Here is a 7,955-nt window from a genome sequence, read left to right as displayed (position 1 = left end):
GTGCGTGCGTGCGTGCTCGTGCGTACGTGCGTGCGTTTGCGTGTGCGTACGTGCGTGCGTGTTCGTGCGTGCGTGCGTGCGTGCTCGTGCGTACGTGCGTGCGTTTGCGTGTGCGTACGTGCGTGCGTGTTCGTGCGTGCGTGTGTGCGTGTTCGTGCGTAGGTGCGCGAGATTAGGCGACAGATTGCCGCGCTCGTTAATCATTGACGTCGTTAACGTTTAGCGACTGATTGCATCAAAATGTCACCGCGTGCGCGCGCGGACGCGTCGCGCTGAATGAAAAACGCTCCTGCTCTTCAAACGTCGCGGCGCCCGCGTTTTCAAACCGCGTTTTTGTATCTCACTCTTTCTGTCTGTCTTTTTGTTTTGTCGGTCTGTCTGTCTATCTGTCTGTCTGTCTGTCTGTCTGTCTGTCTGTCTGTCTGTCTGTCTGTCTGTCTGTCTGTCTGTCTGTCTGTCTGTCTGTCTGTCTGTCTGTCTGTTTGTCTGTCTGTCTGTCTGTCTGTCTGTCTGTCTGTCTGTCTGTCTGTCTGTCTGTCTGTTTGTCTGTCTGTCTGTTTGTCTGGCTGTCTACCTCTCTCTCGCCCTCTCTCGTCTTCTCTCTTCCTCTTTCTTGCTTTCTCTATTTCTCTGGCCGCACGCTCGCAAATATAGCGTTAAACATCGTGCCGTGTTTGGCCGACTGGGACTTCAAGTGAAGAGCGAACATTTGATTGCTCGCTATTGACGCAAAGAAGTGACGCTGTTGACTTTACAAAATAATTATAGCGTCGAACTATCGCACCGCGGCGCAAGTGATTTCGGGTTCGTATATATACGTCGTCCCACTTGCAGTGCGTTTCGCCGTGATATATCGGACGATACTCACACCGGATGACATCGCCCCGCGTCCTCCGCTAACCAAATAAACCAGGGAGGGGGGCGGGCAGGGAGAGGCACGCGCGTCGCTAAATGCATACGCGTTCGTTACTTATACACACGTATTGTGGGCAGATAGATGATGATACGGCATTTAAGTCTGTCATCACACAATTACTTTAGTCGGACCCCGGGGACGGGGTATCCCTGTTTGATTTACAAAGCGCGCCGAATGAGCGATAGGCGGCGTAATTTATGCGCGTGCTACGTGTGCATGTATCTGAGAGGCTTTACCCGGCCGGCGATCGCGTTTAGCGCTCGACTTGAGCGGAACAAGGCTGGGCCGGGTTAGCGACCGCCCGCCACACGACTCAGCTGATTAGAGTTCGTATTAGGTTTCCGTATTTACCGCGGACACACATCGCCGCCGCCGCCGCCGCCGCTCGCCGCGGCAAGGATGAAGATGCTGAGAAATCTTTGTTCTTCTTTGCCGACGCGCTCCACGTGCGTCTGGCGACGTAGCGGCGAGTCGTAATAGAGGTCCCGATCCCAGTCTCTGTTACAATACGGCGGAAAATTTCAGCGATTGGTTAGAATGAAAGAGAGACACTGACAGATACAGACAGACAAACAGACAGATTGACAGATAGACAGTCAGATAGACAGACAAACAGACAGACAGACAGACAGACAGAAAGATAGACAGACAGACAGACAGACAGACAGAGCTAGATAGACACAGAGCGATAGATAGAGAGGGACATCAATAGATGTGAATTTATTTCGCTAATTCTTTACGTTGTCCTTTTTATCTAATAAAAAACATTTCTGTAATATAAGAACGGGGCTACGGGAAATAGCTATGACCTATTACTTTCAACGCTGTAATATATACCTGCTTCACGTATTGCGTACGAGATTAAAATTGCTTCACATTATCATGCTTATATTCATTCACGTTGCCTATATGCTCGTGATGAGCTCGCGCCCCAGGTCAGATAGAAGCGATAGTCGGTTTGTAGTGTTTCGGATGCCTCCGAATGTCCCCTCCTCCGTCAGCTAGCTTATACATAGTCGGCCCTCGGCATCAACGCCGTTACCATACTGACAACAGGTTGCGGTTTTACAGTCACACAATGGGCGTGCACCGATAATATTATTATAATCATTAGAAATTCATTTGCCGTGCTTTGTCGCTGCCAAATGGCCACCTGTCACCCTAGCGGTAGCCACAATCGTATATATATACACCCTGTCGCGCAGAAACAGGCACTCGCGCACACACACGCACGCACACACACGCACACACGTACGCACGCATGCATGCTCGCGCGCATATAATTATATACATACGGATTTGACACGCTAAATTTCACTCGTTAAATGTGTACTAACACAGCGCGTATAGTAAGACCCCGTTGAATTAAGCACCAGCTATAGACATAAAGATTGCGGTGCGGCCGCGGAGAATGAACGCGAGCGCGCAGACAGACGCGTAACGCTGCCGCCGCTAAAATGAACGACTCTATATGATCTAGTTTGTATTTATTAAAGATAATATTTCCGACACGCGATGTTCACTTAAGTTTCATAATCAAATTATTTTCGCTCGCGGTTCGCGTTTTATATATTATAATTTATTAATATGAAACGCCGTGATTCGTAAACTTTATTGACAGCTGAACTGCCGCGAATCGAAAGCGACGGCGGACATTCCCCTGGCAGTTATAGATTTCCTATATGTTAGTTAGTTAACAGTTAGGAACAGAAAGAACTGTTTATAGACCGATGTTTTCTCATCATAGAGAATCATGCGCCAACTCTCTGACTATTCCTGCCATCCACCATTTCTGACCACCACGGCCATGTTTCTTTTATCCTTCACGATTCACCAGCAACCGTCTCGTCCATATAGCTTCATCTACCCCTCCCCTTCCTCCCCTAACCACCGACGACCATCTCCGGCCTCGGGCACCATCTTCGCGATGATCATCACGGCACATCTCCGATTCGCTGACGTCATCATCGTGCTGATCACGACACATCTCTGACCCCGTGACGTCATCTTCGGCGTCGATCGCTAATAGCCCGAGCTGCTGAGAGAGTATCTTGCGTCATCGGCTTGTTAAGAGGAAATGGTCGTAACCGGACGCCTAGTGGCGAGCAAACATGATAGGGCGGCCCGCGCGCTGCACGCTTTCCGGCTTAATGCTGGTAATGGACGAATAAAGGCGCAGGATTTAACGACAACGATGCAGATTAGCCGTCATTATAATGATGATGAATTTGGACGAGGCTCGCATCGTATTCATGACCACGGCGCAAAGATTACGTTATTATAATCGTGCCGCGTGGCATACCGACCGATTAAATTCCATGTTAGCGTGCCGGGTATAGACGGTGAGATATAAATATAACATAATCCTGTGCTGTGCGCGTGTGCGTGTGGGTGTGTGCGTATGTGTGTGTGTGTGTGTGTGTGCGTGTGTGTGGTGTGTCTAGTGCTGTGTGTCACTGTGTGTGTGTGTTGTGTGTGTGTGTGCGTGTGTGTGTGTGTGTGTGTGTGTGGTTGTGTCGTGCTGTTGTGTGTGTGTGTGTGTGTGTGTGTGTGTGTCACTGTGTGTGTGTCACTGTGTGTGTGTCACTGTGTGTGTCACTGTGTGTGCGTGTGTGTGTGTGTGTGTGTTGTGTGTGTGTGTGTGTGTGCGTGTGTGTGTGTGTATCGTGGGTGGTTGTTCCAACATGCGCTATATGCAAGCATTTAGTATGTAGAAGATACGCTGTTGCGTTATCCGTATATTTTTAATGAGATAAAATACACGATAGTACGAACGTGTGCGCTAAAATCGATTATGTTGAACGTCTGTTTCCGACATCCAATATTTAACAAATATAGCTAGACATACGAAGGGCGTTATCCGGTATTCACATAAAATAATCACGGTTTGATTCGATTCGGCGTAACTCTCTACGTTTCCGAATCTCAAAGATGAAATCCGGATTCAGGATGTAGGCTACTCATATTGGGATTATATGCACATTCCTTCTCGACACGCTCAAGTTTTTATTTGCAAGAAACACGTCAATGCAAGGCATTTTCCACAGCCGCGTCACGCATTCTCGGATTGGCGAAGCGTTGCACAAAATTACATGGAATATGGGGTGGTTAAATATATAACTATACTATATACTACGTGAGGGGTGCGCTCCGCTAACGCATGTGCGCGCTTCTTTGTGTGCGATGAAGATAGTCGCCACGCGTGGCAGATCGTCGTGAGGACAGTAGAAACTAATTTCGGCTGACGGTGGCCAGCAATTATCGACAAACAGGGTGAAGCGCTGATTTGCAGGCGGCTCGCAACACTGATCTCCGCTGCTGATGACGTCCACAATGACGCAACCCGATAAGCCACCAAGTCTTCGCGTTAATCACGCATCACTGAGGGCATGGCATGTGCACGCTGTGCACGCGCGTACGTGTACGCACGCACGCACGCACGCAGCACGCATGCATCTCTCGCACGCACGCACTCACGCACGCACGCACTCAGCAATGCACGCACGCCACGCACGGCACTCTACGCACGGCCACGCACGCTACGAATATACACGCGCAGGCGCGCAGCTGACGCAAGCCCTGAATGCACACAGGCAGACAGCAGATGGCCGCTATTGTAAGTGCATGGTACGAGCTTCTGTGAGCTCCTAGCTATTATTTAGCACGTGCTTCCTTTTGCTAATATTTTTGTTTTAATTTACAGTTCTGAACTGTCAGCAACTCGGACGATTGTGACGAAATGCAGCTGCCAGTTGCGGATGCGATGACGCTGTGAAATGTAACAGCGCATGTAATAAACCTAATCGCTGAAATTTAACGGTTTGAAATTATCTCGAGCTTAACGTTCGCAGTGACAGTGTCTGAATGCAGCTTAGGTAGGTATTCAGTTACAGGTTTGACGATAACTATAGATGATATGGCATCTAGCTCTATATAACAAAAAACTAGACATCGACTTATAAAGCTGAGACTTAGAATACAGACACGGTCTTCTGTATTACGTTAAGGTTAGGACACGTACACGTTCTAACATCCCTCACATGCATTGCTTAAAATTCGTCACTCAATTCTTCTCCTTCTTTCTTGCTTTCTCTCTTTTCTTTCCCTTTTCCTGCGTTGCTCCTCACTCCCTAGCCCTCTTTCTTTCCTCTGCTCGCTGGAACTTTTTCTCCTCGCCCCTCTTACTTATTTCTCTCTCCCAGCCTCTCTCTCTCGCTCTCCTTATCTCTCTCCCGCCCTCTCCTTTTTCTACTCCCGCCCCTCTCTCTCGCTCTTCGCTCTCCTCCCTTCTTCTCTGCTCTAGTCCTTAATTTTATCCCCGCCTCTCTCTCTCTCGCTCTCCTCCTTCTCTCTCTCTCTACTCCTCTCTCGTCTCTCATTCTCTCTCTCTCTCTCTCCTCTCTCTCGCTCGCGCTCTCGCCTCTCCCTCATTCTTCTCTCTACTCTCTGCTCTCCTCTTCTCTCTCTCTCTTCTCTCTCTCTCATCTCGCTCGCGCTCTCGCCTCCCTCCTTTCTCTCTCTCTCTCTCTCTTCTCTCTCTCTCTCGCTCTTCTCTCTCTCATTCGCTCTCTCCCTCCCTCTCTGTATCGCTGCGCGAGTTCGAACAACAGACTAAGCCTGGCCCATAACTAGTTCGCGCCGTGTGGACTTTCGCCAGACGTCGGGAACTCGCTGCGTCCGACTTGCTCGACGGGTGCGGGGCTGTCGCGGGCGATTGTTTAGGTGCATTAGCTTGATTGGAAGCCCTGTGCGGCTTGCCCCCGCTGCTGTGCCGCCGTCGGACCGCTGATCAAGCTGACACTGAACGATCGTCTATTTACCCTGGCTTCAAAGCGCCCGCGCGTGCTCTCTCGGCAAAGATCTATATAATAAATTATTGCGACCCGGATTTTTTTCTCGCTCTGTCTCCCTCCCTCTCTCTCTCCTCTCTCTCTCTCTCTCTCTCTCTCTCCTCTCTCTCTCTTTCTCCTTCTCTCTCTCTCTCTCCTCTCTCTCTCTCTCTCTCGCGCGCGCGCTCGCTGTCTCTCTCGGCCGCGCTGTCTCCCGCGCGCGCGCGCCCTCTCGCGCGCGCTCTCTCTCTGGCAAACTAGCTAGCTCCGAGCGGCTTGCAAGGAATATAACGCGCGGCCAAGTAAATTGCGAGTCTGTATGGCAGCTTTAGCTAGCTTCTCACGTCTCGCGAGCATAAGCGAGTGCCGTTGTTCGCCGGCGAAACATTAACGTGAACGTGAAAAACAAGCGAGCATCGTTTTTAATGCGTAAGTAGCCAGTCGGCGTCTTTAAAGGCAGCCGCTATAGATGGCGCAGCGATCGACGCTTAACTTTTGCTAACTCATGCATCAAATGTCGACACTGTCCGTCTTGATTAATTTACAGCAACTTTGTATTTTTGCGGTTAATATTTAATGTCACCTCTACGGACGTATGTGCTAGTAATTAATCTAATCTATCTAATCTAATCTAATCTCAGATCTATAATACTAAGGCATTGCGCTTATTTTCAGTCTTAATTATAACATCAACGTGTGACATTGCTTACGAGGCCAAGCACGGCATAAAGCGGTTTAGTTAGACTAAAGCATGTCTGCTCTATGATATAGTTCTGCACTGCTATCCACAGCGTTAGTTAGCCGTCTGCTGTGCGCGCCACCTAGCGCCGACGGATTCAATCGGCTGCTGCTTGCGCCTATCGACAGGGACGCGGCGAAGCTCCGGATTAGAAGATTAGTTGATGTTCGTTGGACAGAGTTGATTAAATTAGCATCTATGACAGAAATGCATGCAAAGCTGAGTCGATATTCTCCCTCGGCAGCGCAGGACTGAATAGTAGGAGTAGCCCACTGCTGTATGAGCGCTCGCGTGAGCCAGACGCGATCCGCTGGCACGGCCACATGAACAAACAACTTGTAACATGTCTCTTCGTTTATGTCCTCATCGCCATTATAGCGCTACTCGTCTCCCCCTCTCTTTCTGTTTTTCTCTATATAGATATTGGACGCGACCTCGTTTTGCCTTGGGCGTGCACGTACGATTCTCTTCGCATCTCCTTTCCACTCTCATTCTTCACAGTGGCTTCGTGTGTCTGCAATTCGTGATCAGTAGAGCTACGTGGGGAATGGATGAGTCTAGGGCAAGCCTCTTTCTTTCTCCACGGCAGCTTTTACGCCCTCGAATATAATTAAATAAATAAATAAACCAGACAACAATACAAACAAATAGCAAAGAGTAAATAGAAAAAAACGACGAAATAATTAGACACAGAACATTATTAAACGGATATCAGCACGTAATGGCGGCACCACCTATACTAGCGTAGAAAAAAAACCTCTTGCTTATAATTGGACGAGCACGGTATCAAATTCAGTTGAGGTAGACAGCGATTAATAATCGCACACAAACATCGACAATAACACGCAGCTCTATTTCTGGAGCACAGGCACTTGGAGCGTTTCAATAAAATATAGTGTCTATATTATATTATACGTGTCAGTGTGCGGAAGCGTGCGTGCGGTGTACTTGTGTGTTGCAGAGGATCATTTGCACGGCATTTACAGGAAATTGTCGGCAATAATAGGCGAAAGAGAGTAGAGAAACATTAAGACTTTGGTAGTAAGTAGATTTCGTATTTATTTAGCATTATATTTTATTGAAACGCTCCAAGTGCCTGTGCTCTGGCGCGTGCCGTGTGGCAGTTCGCATGCAGGCGTCAGACTATCGTATGAATTCGTCCACGTGTACAGAAATGCGGTTGACATTTAACCTTAAAAGACGTTTCAACGGAGAGCTCCATCACGCCTGGCCGGCGCACCGTAGAATCAGGAAGCAGTGCGATCGTTGTTAAATGTCGATGCGTACTCCGCGTGTGTCATACCATCGCACAGCATTCGTATTGGTCGCACATATATCTTCTGCTACGTACATGAATCGAGATGATTTACTTTACTCTACTCGTCGCACATTTCCAGACGTATATGTTGTAACCCCATGGGTGAGGGGAGCTGTGTGTGTGTGTGTGTGTGTGTGTGTGTGTGTGTGTGTG

The sequence above is a fragment of the Priapulus caudatus genome, unplaced genomic scaffold (genome assembly GCF_000485595.1).
Source record: "Priapulus caudatus unplaced genomic scaffold, Priapulus_caudatus-5.0.1 Scaffold84, whole genome shotgun sequence".
NCBI lineage: Eukaryota > Metazoa > Priapulida > Priapulimorpha > Priapulimorphida > Priapulidae > Priapulus > Priapulus caudatus.
This window is presented reverse-complemented; position numbering follows the sequence as displayed.